We start from the raw sequence: 16768 nt of genomic DNA, 5'->3' as shown, positions 1-16768 counted from the left end.
GAAGGTGTCAAAAGGAATTAGGGCGAGTCCTTATATTAGCTTGTCATGTAGCTTCCTAAACTGTCGCAAACGTGAGAGCCTGGAAGTACGCTGGATGAGTCCTTTTTGGGACTGCTTTGTGTGTGACCTGCTACGAGAAGACATTTGGCAAGTGCTTTTTACGGAAGATAGTAAGCTAACGTTCTGAAAAGTGGTGGAGCTGGCTCTGGCAATGGAAGCGACTAAAAAGATTACCGCCGAGGCACGTGGCGGTGACTTCTGAATCATCGATTTTCACAAGGTACAAGCTGTGCCCCCGAAAACAAGTAGAAGCTGTTTTCGCTGTGGTTCGCCAAAACACAAGGGTGAAGCGTGCCCACAAATGGACGCAACCTGTTTCAGCTGCGACAAAAAAAAAGAACATACAGAGAGCTTGCCGAACTGGTCGGAAGAGTTTGTCTATGAAGCACCAAAGAAAATGAATGTTAATATGCTGAAGGTTGTGCCACGGAAAGCATCGACACTCAGTCTAAACGCGTGTCCACGGCTAAGCTCAACCTAGTCACCGTACAGATGACTATCGATGGCGTCTTGGTCAACACGGAGCTAAACACGGTAGCGGCGGTTTATGCCATGTCAACGACTGCCGTTCTGTCAGCTCTTTCCTTCAGCTGCACTGGAGCCCACTACAGTAAACCTTCGTACATACACAGCACTGGTACGACCCCCGAGGTTGGCCTCGGTCAATGTGCTCTATGGCGAACATTTGGCGCGTATAAAATAGGTGGTGTCAGTATAGGTGGTCCCTTGAGGTCTACGTTCCTTGTGGTCAATGTCGTGGACCACAAGAAACCTCCTATGCTGGTGCGGGATGGCTTCATGCCGTCCAACTGGACTGGACGAAAATGTGGAACCTGAATAACACTTCAAGATCAGACACAAACGATAGCATCTCGAAACAGAGGCTCGACGCATTGTTGGCGAAGTACCAACGCCTTTTCAAATACGAGTTAGGCCAGCGCCTCGTCTATTTTTTCAGTGCCCGGGCGAAGGAGTGGAGTTCAATGGGAAGCGGCCGTCGGAGCAGGTGCAACATTTCGCCGCCAGACGTCACAATTGGAGTAGAGATGCCGTCGAGTCATCTCTTGCGCAAACGAATGCCGCGGCTGCATTCAAAGCTGCTATACGGCACGGTTTTCGGCTGCATTCGCATTGTTAAGGGTGTAATGGAAACTTGAAAACGATAATCGTGAAGCACTTATTGTTCTGGACACCCAGCTCATTTCAAAGGCATGTGTCATTCGCGAATACTTGATCGACGCACTTGCGCGTCGTCTGCTAGGCCGATACCAGATAGCTCATGCCAGTGATCCGTGGAAGATCGTTTCGTCCCCGTGGCATTCACTTGATTGAGAGTTGCTTTATTGACTAACTGAAAGTCGATTTTAGAGAGAAACCTTTGCCAGGAGCTAATACAAAAGCTTGGGTGCCTAATGTTCCTCGACGCTTGCTACTCTCTAGTGGCGTAACACATTATGCGCAAGCCTGGAGTTCATGCACTAAATAGCACAAAACGCCACTAGACCGCTTCCGGAAATATAGGTTACCATCCGTTCCATTCGCAAAGCATTACATGTGTTGCCACTGAGAAAAGGCAAGTGTCAGAAAACGAGGAACAATGGCAGGTGACTTCATCATTTTAGAGCGTAAACAATAAAATCATAATGAAATAAACAAAAACTTTCAGCTCCATATCCGGCGCAATTTCTGCGATCATGGCCAATGTTTTGAACAAACGCTGTTGAAGTCTCAAGTCTAATGCTGACTCTCAACTTGAACCAAGGTGACAGGCATGAAAAAGGAGCCTTGTGGTCAGGCGGTTGAGCTTGACTGTGTACTCATGGACGCATTGTTGTACTCTTAATATCCGGCTGCTCATCTCTGTTTTTTTTTCTTTTCTCTGGCTTCTTCATTCGGTAGCGAGCAGAGTAGAGGCTGAATGGCTGTGTGGTTCCCATGGGCTCACATTCAGATTCAGAGCGTAATGTTATCGTTGCACACGGCAATGATTGCGAAGCAGCGTTGCTACAAATAGACTCACTTGTTGACTGTTCGGATGCTGTTACTCCCATTTAGTGATACCAATTTGCCAAGTTGCCAAACGTGAAGGGTGTTTTCTTCAGCCACCACTACTTATATTCTATAATATAGTCGGGTTGTAAAGTACAACCACAAATTAGACTGTAGTATGAATATTTATTAGGAGACATATTCTTCTGCCAGGTTACAACAAGCACGCTCCCCCAAACACCAGCGGAAGCGGCGGTTTCACAGAGGTACAGCCATACAGTGTAATGAGGCGATAGCTTTAAATGCCTCATAAAAAGCTAAAATTTATCGCCGGTGCCACCCGGCGTTTTCTCGCGTCGGTGGCGTGAACACGAGTTATGCAAGAAATAATAATTAGGTGAAAACGTCCACGTATGACGTCCCATATCTTGATTGTTTGTGACGTATCGGACGGTCACATATCTTGACGGCATCATATAACATCTTCGCTTGGATGAAATACGGCTGGTCATGAGGGCAGTGCATAACCAGCTGAGGGGCAGAAAGCTAGCTCTGTCTCCAATCCTTGAGGCAATAAGCAAATCACGTTGGGCGCAGACATAACCCGGAGGGAAGTAGAAACCATTCGGTACATTGAATCGGAAGAAAACGAGGATTGTTCTTGCCTTTCAATCGTCTCGGGTGAAGCCGTAAAGGGACTGGTGAGCTTTTTTTTTTTTGTAGCTAATAAGAAATGAAAAAAGACAACCTGATTTCTTCCCGTCAGATATGCAGAGTGGTGCACAACAGTATTATATACTCAGGCACGCAAATTATGAGGATAAAATTGCTCGAAAGACAAAATGGAACGCGAATGCTGTAAAACTTGAACTCGTATAACGAACTGGTAGCACGGCCTGACAGAGCCCGGTGAAAACAGCGCGCCACTATATTCGTGTTACTTTTCATCCTCCCTGCATCCGCAAAAGCCGTCAAGAAGCACAACTACAAATTAACTCGCATGAAACACGAATTTGCAAGCTTCCTAATAAACGCGGCCGTTCAGGGACCGCATCCCATAGTCTACTTGCGCAGCGCCATCATGCGGCAGCGACGAGCGGAGGCGGAGCGCCCGCTCGACGGCCTGAAGAGAGCGTTCGCCCGGGCACTGAAAAAAATAGCACGATAACGGAAGAGCGTGCGTAGCTTTTTTTATGAAGCCGATATTCCTGAAAGCCAAAAATGTTCCATTTGCATTGCAAAAAGCGTTTGCCGCTAAGTTGGCTAAAATGGAGAAACTAGGGATTATATCGTCAGTTAAGACGTTGGAATACGATACGCCGGTAGTAACGGTAATCAAGCAAGACGGCAGCATACGGATTTGCTGTGACCAAAAGACGACCGTTACCGCGTGCGCTGATGTGGGCCACTACCTATTGTAGAAGGTGGAAGACCTGTTCGCAGCTTTGTCGGAAGGAAAGCATTTCTGAAAGATTGTCTCAATCAGGCCTATCAGCAAGTGGTTATGCCAGTCGTCGAAACAATACACCACGTTAAATACGCAGAAAGGATAGTTTTTTTGTTCATCAACTTTCGTTTGGAATTTCATCTGCACTCGTAATTATTCAAATAATAATAGACATTATGCTGAAAGGTTTATGCGGGATTCGATGCTACCTAGACGAGATCTTGTTGACTGGTACAGAGAGCGAAGAACATTTCGTGTATCTACAAGCTGTGTTAAAACGACTTATTGAAATAGATGTCCACGTCAAAAGGGATAAATGTTTGTTTTTCCAGCACAAGCGCTTTGCTACATTGGTCACAGGATCACCGCGCAAGGCATTTCGGCAATGACGGAGAATATAGACGCACTTCTTAAGGCGTCAGCCTCTGAAGACAGGCAGCAGCTGCAATCGTTCCTGGGAGTCATCAATTTCTATGGCAAGTTCCTTCCTTACCTAGCTATAGTAGCGAAACAATTTTGGCGCACTATTACTCTTGCAAACTATTGAACCTATCATGCGATGCATCACAGTATGGCTTAGGCGCGGTTCTTGTGTTTTGGATGATGGCAGCACGAAGCCAGTAGCTTTCGCATTGTCTATGTTGACCGATGCCGAAAAAATACAGCCAGTTTGAAAAAGAGGCTCTTTCAATAATGCTTGGTGTTAAGAAGTTCCATCTCTACATTTTCGTTCGTTCACGTTAGGGACCGACCATAAACCGCTTCAGACAACCTTGGCCTCCACAACCAGCATTCTGACATTTGCAGTAGCATGTTTACAGCGTTGGGCTGTCACATTATGAGCTCACCACTATTCTCTCTTCTTCATGTTACAAATTGTGTAAAGACGAGGAGCGACGTTATCATCATTAGGGAATTTAATAACTGTTCGGAATAAAGAAGATGTGGACGGGTGGACTTCACCATGAGCATGGTGGCTCGTCCTTCACAACATTTTGGTGCCGTGAAACCCGGGAGGAAAGACCTATTGAGGTGAGACGGAGCGGCCTTCATGAGTTTCGACCGCAGTCGCAGCCTCGAGGACTTTTATGGAGCCGCCGTTGGTTGAAGCATATGTGCGAGGCCTAACCCTGCCCGTGACCCAGACCGTGGAGCGTCACATGTCGACGATGCCCGGAGCTTCATCATGCAATGACTTGTGATGGGTAGGACGGAGATGCCTACTTCGCCTCGGTACATGGCCGGCCAGTGATTTTCTGCGTTTCCCGACACTCGGCCGGGTCATGGACGCTCTAACCGAAAGGCGTAGTCAAGTACGAAAGACCGTCATGGAAGCCATCGCCAGCATCAAAAGTCTACTGCATCTAGAACGCCCCCAAATAACTGAGTTGCGGAATATTCACCACGTTTTGACCGACAAGTTCAAGCTTCAAATGAATTGTTAAACAGAAGACATGGTAGATAGCGGTCACTTTAAAGCCGAAATGGAGGAAGCCGATGTTTATGTGCGTAAGATTATTCTGGCGAAAATCAATAAAAATATAAAATTTAGGATGTGCTAAAGGCTTGGCAGGCTCACTTGGAAAAGATAAGGCAAAGGATCAGAACAAAGTTGCAAGCAGAAATGCTCTCTTCGCCTATGGCGGAAACACCTAGCCAATGCTTTATCGATTGCGATATTGTCACACAGAAGGTTATTGGCTCAGCCTCAAGACATAAAGAAAAATGTGTTGGAAGAAGAGAAATAGAGCGACGTTATCATCATCGGGCGATTAGATCATTGTTCGGAATAGAGTATGTGGATGGGTGGGCTTCGCCATGGGCATGGTGGCTCGTCCTTTTCTTCCCAACACTTCATGCAATCAAGTGGAAAGCTGCAGCCAAATTCTGCTCGTGCCTCTCGCTATCAGTTGTGGAGGATAAAACAAAAGAACGAGAGAAAACCTCCAACTCATTGCGGTTGCAATAGATGCCAATTTTAAGACAATAAATTGCGTGGACAACAGCTTGGGACCCCTTGCTTTGTAAAGGGGTGGATTTTGTTGTTGCGGGGTGGCCATCGCCTTTGAATGAAAGCGTTTGAAGGCTTTTTTTGGACAGACTCAATGAGCTCACAGTTCACCAAAGCTGCATCAAGTTCGGAATGCGAGTTATCGTGCCGACAACGACGTGACAAACCATGCGAAGCGCCCCTTCACCACGGTGTCCCTTCACCCTAACAGCACCTTGGCAGCGCGTACAGTAGGTATTGCTGGTTCTTTTTGCTCTCAATGTTTCTTGTAGTCGTGGACGCGCACTACAAGTGGCTGGAAGTGTTTGTTATGCGCGCGATTTCACCAGGCGTTTCAGTTGACAGATTGAGAGAACTGTTTTCTCGGTTTCGTTTCCCTGAAACCATTGTCACTGGTAACTGCCTGCAGTTCATCTCAGAAAAGTTTAAGATTTTGTGAAAAAAAAAATGAACTGTCCTCACGTTCTTACAGCATTGCACCTTCCCAGCTCAAATTGGGCTCGCAGAGCGTTTTGTTCAGGCACTTAGTGATATGCGAGGTTTACCGTTCCAAAACCACCATATGATTATGAGAGACGCCGTAGTGAAGGGCTCCGGAAACTTTGATCACCTGGGGTTCTTTAACGTGCACCAAATGTGAGTACGTGGGCCTAAAGCATATTCGCCTCTATCAAAAATGCAGCTGCCACAGCTAAGATTCAATCCTGTGACCTGCGGGTCAGCAGCCGAGTACCTTAGCCACTAGACAACCATGGCGGGGCTTATTCAGACACTTAAAAGCGCTCTTCGTATACCTACTGGAAATGACACATTACATCAGAGACTACAAAAGTTTTTCTTGCTTATCGCAACGCGCCACGTGCAAAAACTAATCAGTCACCAGCAAGCTTGTTACTACATCGTCAGCTGTGAAATCGACTCGTGGCTGTCAAGCCAGTGGTGGCAGTAATGGTTGCTTATAATAAGTTTGTAGCGTCGCGGCAGACGCGACAAAAGCTGCGCGAGTCACGTGGTTCTCCTTCTTTTCAACGATCACTCTTATGAGCCACCTATCAATGAGCTCCTTCCCACGGCCGCACACGAACACCTGCGTTTGACAACGCTAGCTACAGCAAGCAGTAATACGGGCTTCTTCATGCCAGCGATGGGAGACTTTCGATGACTTCTTCATCATTTTAGTGTGCGCCGTCCACGGCCATGGCCCTTGCTGTCGACACGCTACAGGTTTGATCCAGCGCTCACCGCTATGCAACCCTCTTGCAGAATTCAGCCGCCTGGACACGGTTTTTTTTTCATTCCAGGTTAAACCTTATACGCAGGGTGCTAGGATAAATATATTACAATACACAAGATGCATAACAAAAAATAAATACGGCCGTCTAGCATAACTAAGCACTTCACGTCCTAAAATTATTTCATTGTCAGAAGGACTTCTACCGTTTCTAACCATAAAAGAACACATTCGTTTGTTCTTACTACCTCGAGAAACTTTGACATGCTGTCTTTAAAGTACTATCTTGCTGGTCTCCTGTCAGGGTCACAGTGAAATCCAGTCATTTTAGCGCGTCATATACTGTGCAAGGCAGTCATCATAATAAAATCAAAAGGTAATTCATCATCATTCTCTATTGCCCAATACCTGATCCCATGAGAGTCAAATGGATACTATGACGAAATTAGGCTACGTCGTAGCCCAACCTCGTCATGCGTTTCAGCCTAATGAGCAGCGTGCTTTCGCGGGTTGAAACGTTAAAACAAAGGCCTGTGCACCGAGACACACTGCATAAAATTGCCTTTTCTGGCTTAAAGACGGTAGCTTGTGGTGTAAGTTCAGTTCGATACTGCGAGCACGTACGCGGTACCTGTTCAAAATGCTTAGAACATGCCACGCCGGTAATGGGAAAAGCTCATGACTTCCAACGGCCCGCGTCGTTGCGGCCGCCACAGTGCGATGTTTTCTCTTTGTTTGCTGTTTTCATGCTTCGCTTACATCTGCGATGGCGTTCGACATTACAACAGAATGGAGTGAGTATTCGTGACTGTGGGAGCTATGTGTGGTAGCTCTAGCATGAGCCATTGCTTATTGATGTTAACGTAGACGGCGTCAACATGCGTTGGAGTCGTTTGAGCGCTCGTACTCGCATGTGCTCAACCGAGTGTTTAAGGACAGGTTACGTTTCTAACTCCCGTCGTCAATAATCATTCACTAAGGGCCCCTGACTGCCAGAGGATGGGCTTGTTTCTCAAAATATGCCGGGGCATTATTCTGAAAAAACATTGAAGGGATTTATCAAAAAGTTCCTTTATACGTGCAAGCCAATGCCTATTGCAAACCCAGAGCCAGGATGTTTTATTCTGAGAGGGGGGGTTACTTGCAGAAGGTTTCGAAAATCCATATTTTCAGTATTCATTACTGGCATTACGCCTTGCTTCATCCGCATGGGTTGGTTAATTGTATAAAGTGTTTTGCTTTTGTTGTTTTGTTGTGTACCAGCTTTATGGTTTGTAATTAACTTATGAGGGGTGAAGCTCTTGAAGGCGTGGGTCTGTCCATCCCTTGTATGCATGTACGTGAACGCCTATAGTTCTACCTTTGTAAACTGCCCACTACTTCGTCCTTGCAAACATTCCACTACGCCCCATCACTAATCTACCACTTCACCGACCATAAAGCAAATACTGTTGAGAAGTAGCCAAGATGAAATGCAAGATGTTCATGTACTTGTATCCAGGTGTGCGTTAAAGAAACATAGATTGTGTCACTGTGTACATCCCTTGTTTGTACGTGGCCACCTATAGTTCCACATTTGCAAACTGCCCATTACCTTGTCGTTGCAAACATATACGGCCCATCACCGATCCATCAATTAACCCACCATAAAGCAGTTATAATGAAGGGGGAATGGAAGCGATGTTTAGCTACTACTTACGAAAAATAAAATTTCTCGTATAAATTTGTACACTGTTTGTCACGTCTTTGATGATGCAGTGGGCGATATTTGCGGAGGGTTCACGGTTTAGCAATGAAACCCTCCAGTGCTTCGCCCCACTCATCATCATTCTCTCCGTGGATATGCTCTGACTTTTTTGTCTAGGTTTTCCCAACTCTACGATTCTGTTTCTCGTCTTGGCATCACGTTTTTTATTTCAGGTTCCTTTTTTTGATGGCTCCTCGCGCTGAAAAAGAGCGACAACATGGCAAGCCACAAGTTTGGTTCCTCCAGCCATCGCAACTTAGATTTATTCATAATCATAAGCAACAAACATGGAAACGTAAATGTGATATGTGCGGTTTACTTCGTGTGACTTGACACTATGTACACCACACATATTTTGCTTGGCTACACTTATAGAAGCATATAAATCAGAATAACCTCATTGGAATTTGCAGACCACCTTATCGAGCTTTTTATTAATCAGCTGGAAATCTTGTTTTAAACGATTGTTAATAAACCAGCAATAATTTTGAACAACAATTTTTGTTGCAGTTGCTGTGCACAACGGTGAGTATTATTTCAGTCACTTGCAAGAATACTTCCCTATTTCCACCAGTAGTCACGCAAAGTGGAGCATGGGTCTATTGAGTAGCCTAATATAGCCGTAGACTCGCTTGACCCACGTAAGAGTGTAAATGGCAGGAGTGGCCTGACTTCCCACGAAGTGGTAGTGTGATCCTTCGCACTAGAGTTCTTTCACCCTTCTTAAGAGGTTCAGGGGACTCTCTTAGAGCGCACCAACTCCGACACCCCTATAAAGTCACCCTGTCTCTCTAAAGAGAGTCATATACGTGGCAAGTCGAAACCATCCAAAAAGAGTCACGTGTACTGTTTTTTTTTTATGTAAGCACGTCGTCAAAGGTCACTTTTCGGTGAGCAGGAAAGAAGGAAGGAGTGTTGTGCGATGGGATAGACTTAAAGATGGCTGATAGGTCAGGTATATATGGCCACGCCAAACTTTGCTGCCACATATTTTCTAATAAGGAGGAAAAGCTCCGAACTTTTTGTACCGATAGCAAGAATTTTTAATTTTTTGCTTATTTCCCACATCTTGAGTGAAAATACGATATTTACGAGGAATATAATAAACAGTTATGAGCAAAATACTTACAAATTGCTTACAATAACCAGCATCATTTGTGTCATTTATTTTAGGCTTCTGTTTAGTGTCACCATCCGGATTGCCACAGTGGCAACTGGAAATGCACAAAAACGTTTTAGGCGCGAAGCATTTTTTTACGTACTCCAGGCACTTTCAGCATCTATCTGCGTATCTATTTATCTATCTATTTAGCCGTCTTAGTCTGGGTGCTCTCGTGATCCCTCCCTCTTAACTCAGGGTAAGCCAAAATTGGATGAATTGGATGCTTGGATGAATATGACTTGCTGTCATGACACGAATAACGCAAACATCCCGTCGCGTACGTCGTGAAACACTTTCCGCCAGACGTGTGGCACACAAGCGTGGGTGGGTATGTGACACAGGTATGCGGGTATGTGGCACAGGCACTTGACAGTTTATATCTACCCAGAAACGAAGAGAACAGGCGTTTGTGATTTTAACGCGTTAGCATTAAGAAAAAACTGATATGGGCAGCATTCACCCGACAAATGCAAGGAATAAATTTCAGGGTATAACAGAAATCAAAACCCAGCATTCTGCACGACAATCAGGTATCCTACCACAGAGCCACGCTAGACCTTCGAACTACTTTTCAAATAGACCCTGATGTTCGTGAAATGTCCCTTGTGGTTTGCAGTGCTGGATATCAAATTTTACAAACATTAAGTATTCTAATGATGAGAAGTAAGAGACAACACCTGTTCAGTAGGTTGGCAGTTCATATCCTAATCCTTTTTTTTCTTCATGCTAGCTGAGCTCGCGCCCATGCGCTATAGCCGCTTCGCCCACATTACACTCGGCCACGCTGCGAAATTGTATATGACGCTACCTTAGTGGTCTTTGGAGTCTGAAAGTACAAATGTTCAGGCCAATTGGTTAGGCGTGTCTGTGGTCGAGCGTTATGAGTCACTCCAGTGTCTCCGGCTGTCGCGTGCCTGGCGTTCTGTGCGCCGCAATGTTTTGATTGTATAGGCTGCAAAACATGCTTCTGGAGGTTGGCCTTAGCTGTGACGTCAAGGTAATGGCGAAGGTGGCATACTAGGAGGAGGATGTCTGAGAAGATGTCAGTGTCTGCAAAGCTTCTCGGTTCTTCTCTTCAACTTCTTTCAGGAATACGATCACATCCATACCGTTCTCACAAACTGGAGCGGAAATGTTCATTTCTTTATTTTATTTTTTTACCTGCCACAGCCTCAAGGAGGCTATTGCAGGAGTGAGAAAAAACCAAAATCAAGAACAAATGAACATTCATGAACAGTATGAATGTCAGGTGTTTTGTCAGAAAAATGAATTGTTTGCAAGTTTGGATGAGATGAGAAAACATTTTTTGCTTCTTCAATCTCTACGTTAATAATAGGGCGCTGTTAGGGCACGTCAGCGGCATTGGTTTTAGTGAATCGTAAGCTTCTTTGCACTGGCCAGACTTTACTGTCTCGCTCAGTGAAATTTGATCAAGTGCCACCGAATGTTCTTCAGATGATTCTTGAAGCTGCCCAAGCGGCTTCAGTTTTTCGGTTAGCACGGCAATGAAAGACATAGGTTCTATTCTGCCTTGACTTTGTGTGCCGAGCATGACAGGAACTGGTACCTGCATCAGTCCCCACGAAGTTGAATCTGCGGTCCGCTCCTCGAACCGTTCTTGCCTGGAAGTGGTCTCTGCCTTTCTCTGTGACGTGATGTCGGATGCCGGTGCAGAGACTGCGAAGAGAAGCGGAGTGTAAAGCTTGCATCCTACATCTATCGTAGGGCAGCCAAGGAAACTAACTGTCTAGGGGTTCGAGAGCATCGATGGGCCTTGAAGGTAGTGTCCCCCATGAGCTCGGCTTCCAACAGAGGGTGGGTTGGTGGACGCCCAAGCAGCAGCTTCGAAGTGGTGTGGTTCGTAAACGCCATGCGAGGTAGAGACTGCTCGCTGGCAGGGTGTCACCGAATTCAAAAAGTGGGTGAAAGAGACTAGTCAACTTTGCACACCATTCCGACAAGGATGGGTGCTGGATGCCTTCGCAGCCATGCCATGCCTTGGCATCACCGTGAAGGTGCTCGATCGCTATTCCCCATTCTCAGTCTTCTGGTCATGCATGGAGAGTGCCGAGTGAGTTGACCTTCTAAATCCACCCGAAGACGTTGTCTTGATTACCGTCGAACTCCAGTATCGCCCAATAGCCAGCGATGGCAAAGCAGCAGGCGAGCACAAGAAAATAGCTGCGTGAGCTGCAAGAGCTCCGCACCGTTGCCGGGTGAGGCACCCGGTAAACCATGGGCGTAGTTCGCGACCTACGCGGTTGTCGCAGTGCTCACGGTGGCGGGCTGCATTGATGAGGATGCGTGGGTGGCGTCCTCATCATAAACTTATACGGGTTCACTGGTTTCGAGCCGCTAAAAAAGCCTTAGCGCAGTCCTCCAGCTGTGCTCACCATGGCTGCACGTGGGCGGGTCCTATAGACGAGGAAGCCAGGACTCGTTGACTGTGCCATTGCAATCGTGAGACGTAAGAGACAATGCTCGTTCAGTAAGCTGGCTGTTCTTGTTTTCATCTATGCCTTTCTTTTCTACATGCTAACTGTGTACGCACCCGTGTGCCGCTTCGTCCACTTTACAATGTGTACTCCTACTACAGCCATTACGTCACGTTAACGTCAACAAGTCAGTTGTACATAGGCGCCATCCACTGATGCCAATTTATGATGAAGTGGCCACCGTCGTGTGCGCCAGCGCCTCATATTGTGACGGGGCGAGATCTAGGTTGATAGTATAGCCTCCACAGAAAATCGGCAGCCGAACAAGATGGCTGAGTTGCCTCTCGCGCAAGCGTCTAACGTACAGGCGTCTTCGTCCTCTGCGCAAAGTGCTGCGCTTGCTTTTGTCGATGGTGCACTGTAACATCCCTCTCCCGTGGCAGAAGTGCCGTCACGGCGCTTGGTACGGTGGCGACGAACTAGCGTGGTGATACGGTTTGAGCCTGCAATTGTGGACAACGTCCGTCTGGAGTGAGGGGGTTGAAGAGGCATTGTTTAGGGGTGTGATATCATAGTTCACGACACGGAGTGGTCGTAACACTTTGTAGGGGCCATGTTAGTGTGGTAGTAGCTTTTCTGATAAGCCGACTTGGTGGTTTGGTGTCCATAGAAGTACCTAAGACCCCGGCGGGAAGTGCACGCTTTGGTGGCGCCTGTCATAACGGTCTTTTTGGCGCTCTTGCGAAAAGTGCAGCCGATAATGGGCAAGCTGACGGGCTACATGGGCTCGAGAAACTACATCGCTGGCGTACTCAGTAGACTAGTGGGCAGCCGACGAAAGGAGCGTGTCTAATGGTAACGCGAGATGTTGGTCATATAGCAAATAAAAATGCGAATAACTAGCTGTATCGTGCCATGAAGAGTTGTACGCAAAGGTGACGAAGGGGAGTGCTTTGTCCCAGCCATGGTGATCTGGTGAAACGTACATTGACAGCATCTGCGTCATCGTTCAGTTCAGACACTCGGTCAATCCGTTTTTTTGTGGATGATAAGCGGTGGTAAGCTTGTGCTCAGTGGAGCAGGCGCGGAGAATGTCATCCACAACACGTGAAAGAAAGTACCTTCCTCGATCAGTAAGCAGCTGCCGTGGAGCGCCGTGATGAAGAATGACTTCATACAAGAGAAAGTCAGCGACGTCAGTGGAACAGTTTGGTGGCAGTGCTTAAGTGATAGCAAAGCGTGTGGCGTAATCTGCGGCGGGCGACCGCAACCAATTTATTCCTGGAGGTTAACGTAGGAAACTGGCCCAACAGGTCAAGGCCGGCACGGAAGAATGGTTCCGTCGGTATGTCGATGGGCTGTAGAAGGCCGGATGGTAGCACCGAGGGGCGCTTTCGACGTTGGCAGCGGTCGCAAGCAGTGACGTAGGGAACCACAGAACGATACAGTCCGGGCCAGAAAAAGCGGCATCGCACACGACCGTAGGTACGAGAGACGCCTAGGTGACCGGCTGTAGGTACGTCGTGGAGTTGTTCGAGAACGCTGGAACGCAGGTGATGGGGAAGTATGAGTAGTAATTCTGGGCCATCAGCTGCGATGGTACAGAATGTTATCGTGCAGTTCGAACAGGTGAACGGGAAGATCTGTTGGAGCGGATGTCAGACGCTCGATGATGGAGATTAACGATGGATTACGTCTTTTTTCGGTAGAGAAATCACCCAAAGCGTAGATGGAGAGCACGCAGGGGTCTGATTCAAGGTCTGTCAAGTCGGGCGTTTCAATCGTATGGCATGACAAACAGTCTGTGTCTGTGTGCAGGTGTCCTGACTTGTAGTTGACCACAAACGAGTATTCTTGCAGACGCAGCGCCCAGCGACCGAGACATCCAGATGGGTCCTTTAGCGATGAGAGCCAACAGAGAGGGTGATGGCCAGTAACAACGGAAAAAGTTCAACCATACAGGTAAGGCCTGAATTTTGCAACGGCCCACACTAAAGCCAGACATTCACCCTCAATGATGAAAAACTTCCATTCGGCAGGTGAAGGAAGACGACTAGCGTAAGCAATCACGCGGTCCTTCCCGTGCTGTCGTTGGCCGAGGACTGCTCCAATTCCATGGCCACTAGCATCGGTTCGAAGCTCTGTAGGTGATGCAGGGTCAAAATGGGCCAGTATTGGTGGCGTAGTAAGCAGATAGATAAGAGCCGTAAAAGCATCCGCTTGCTCTACGCCCCATGCGAAGGGGATGTCTTTCTTTAAGAGATCAGTAAGCGGTCGAGCGATGTCAGCGAAGTTGCGGAGAAAACGGCGAAAATAGGAACATAGCCCTACAAAACTTCGGACGTCCTTGGTTGAACGTGGTTCAGGAAATTCTTGTACTGCTCGCATCTCTTCGGGATCTGGTTGAACACCAGCGGCACAGACAAGGTGGCCGAGTATGGTGATTTGGCCACGTCCGAAATGGCGTTTTGCAGAATTGAGCTGGAGAGCGGCTCTTCGAAAAACATCCAGAACGGCCAACAGACGTGTGATATGGCTGTCAAAGGTAGGTAAAAAAAGACTATGACATCGTCTAAGTAACATAAGCAGATGGACCACTTATATCTCGGAGAAGGGAGTTCATCATGCGCTCGAAAGTTGCCGGTGCATTACATAGTCCGAACGGCATGACTTTGAACTGGCGTAATGAAAGTGGTTTTTTCGCGATCCATGGGGTCGACGAAAATTTGCCAATAGCCCAACCGAAGGTTGATAGAGAAGTATTGGGCACCAAGGAGGATATCGAGGGCGTCATCAATTCGAGGCAAAGGGTAGACATCTATATGAGTGACTTTGTTCAAATGGCGATAGTCCACGCAAAAGCGCCAGCTGCCATCTTTCTTCTAAACGAGCACGACTGCGGAGGCTCAGGGGCTGGATGATGGTTCTATGACGTCTTTAGTAACCATTTTGTCTAATTCATTCTGAATTGCTCAGCGTTCCTTGTGAGATACGTGATATGGACACCAACGTATAGGGCTGGTATCAGCAGTGTTGATCGTGTGAGTCACGGCAGTTGTTTGGCCGAGAGGGCGGTGGTTAAAGTCGAAAATGTCTCTAATATGATGTTAGTAGATGACGGAGACCGGCAGCTTGCGCTGGAGTGAGATCGGGGGCAACCATCTTGTTAAAGTCATCGGCCGGCAGAGTGTAATTGCGGCTGAGACAGGGGGATGTAGCATCGGTGTCGAAACCAGTAAGGTTGCAGCTGTGAAGCAGAGATAGGGTGGCCAAAGACATGTCTTGAGAAATAACTTGAGTCAAGAGACTGACGTTGAGCAGGGGTATACTCACTGTATTATCAGCGATGGAGACAACAGTGTGAGCAAGGGTGACTTCTCGGGCCATCAGTACGTCGACTCTAAGAGTGACGAGGTAGTCACCATGGGGTACTTCATGTGAGCACGACAAAGTGACATATGTAGCAGCTTACGGAGGCAAGCGAACGTGGTGACGAGAGCATAAACGTGGAGAATGGTCAGCTGGAAAATTGGCAAGCGGCGGCAGCTCAAGCTGAAGAGCACCAGTGGCACAATCAATGAGCACAGAATGACGTGACAGGAAGTCCAAGCGAAGTACTAGGTCATGATAACATATTTCAATGACGGCAAACTGAACTAATGTAGGATGACCGGCAATCGACACACGGGCCGTGCACATCCCTTGAACGGCAGGAGTCCTCCCAGCAGCGAATCGGAGTATGCGGGAAGCGGCAGGCGTGAGCACTTGATGTAGGCGTCGGCGAAGGTTAGCGCTCATTACAGAAATGTGTGCTCAAGTGTCTATAAGGGCAGAAATAGCCACACCATCGACGTCAACATCTAACAAACTTTGTCTCGTCGGAAGCGTAAACAGAGGATTTGTGGAGGAAGTCGATAAAGCAGCGTCACCTCCGGGCGCTCCACCATTTAGTTTTCCGGATAGGCAGGAGCGGGGTTGAACGGGACGACGGCCTGCGAGTCCTCGGTGAGAGAGCGAGACGACTGGCGACGTCCTGGAGGCGAACGCGACTGACGACCATGCGGTGACAGAGATCCGCTGTTGAACCTTCTGTAGTTGTTTGGCGAAGAAGGCTGCGCGGCAGATGCAAAGCGGGTGCTGTCCTGTCGGTAGCAAGGTTCAGACGACGCCCGAGGGGGCGAGGACCAGTGGTAATTGCAGTACCAGATGACATGACTGATACGGTGGCAATGAAAGCAAATTGGTCGGTTGTCGGTGGTTCTCCACGCAGCAAGGTTGCGAGATCAAGCCGTAAACTGCTGCTCGTGATAGGACGAGGGTGGACGCCATGGAGCTCGCTGTGGGCTGGGCAAAGTGCACACCGAGGGAATACCTATGCTGGCGAGTTCTTGGCGGACGATGGCTTGAACCATGTTAGCAGTGAGTGGTTTCGTTTCACTTGCAGCAGTGTGAGCCGGAACAGGGGTAATGGCTTCAAGTTCACACCGTACAATTCAGGTCATTTGATCTGATGAAACTGGACGTGGCGGCTGTGTTCTTGCACGATCTTCGCAAGACGACGTTGCAGCTTTATTCGGAAGGCGGGCAAACACGCTGTCAATGCGCCGGTTCTCCGCTAGCCCAAAGCGCTGGCAATCCTTTATAATGGCGTCCACTGTAGAATAATTTTAGCAGATGAGGAGTTTG

At 47.7% G+C, this 16768-nt stretch overlaps 1 long non-coding RNA gene across 1 annotated transcript in view; it reads right to left on the bottom strand.

Moving 5' to 3' along the window:
• LOC142774391 (uncharacterized) overlaps window positions 1-16768 on the bottom strand; it is a 100235-nt gene that overhangs the window by 71246 nt on the left and 12221 nt on the right. Inside the window, exon 2 of the long non-coding RNA XR_012886373.1 lies at window positions 9615-9699. This is a non-coding gene — a long non-coding RNA (uncharacterized LOC142774391). The remainder of the gene's footprint in view (window positions 1-9614; window positions 9700-16768) is intronic.

This window comes from Rhipicephalus microplus, chromosome 10 (assembly GCF_043290135.1).
Source record: "Rhipicephalus microplus isolate Deutch F79 chromosome 10, USDA_Rmic, whole genome shotgun sequence".
NCBI lineage: Eukaryota > Metazoa > Arthropoda > Arachnida > Ixodida > Ixodidae > Rhipicephalus > Rhipicephalus microplus.
This window is presented reverse-complemented; position numbering and strand designations above follow the sequence as displayed.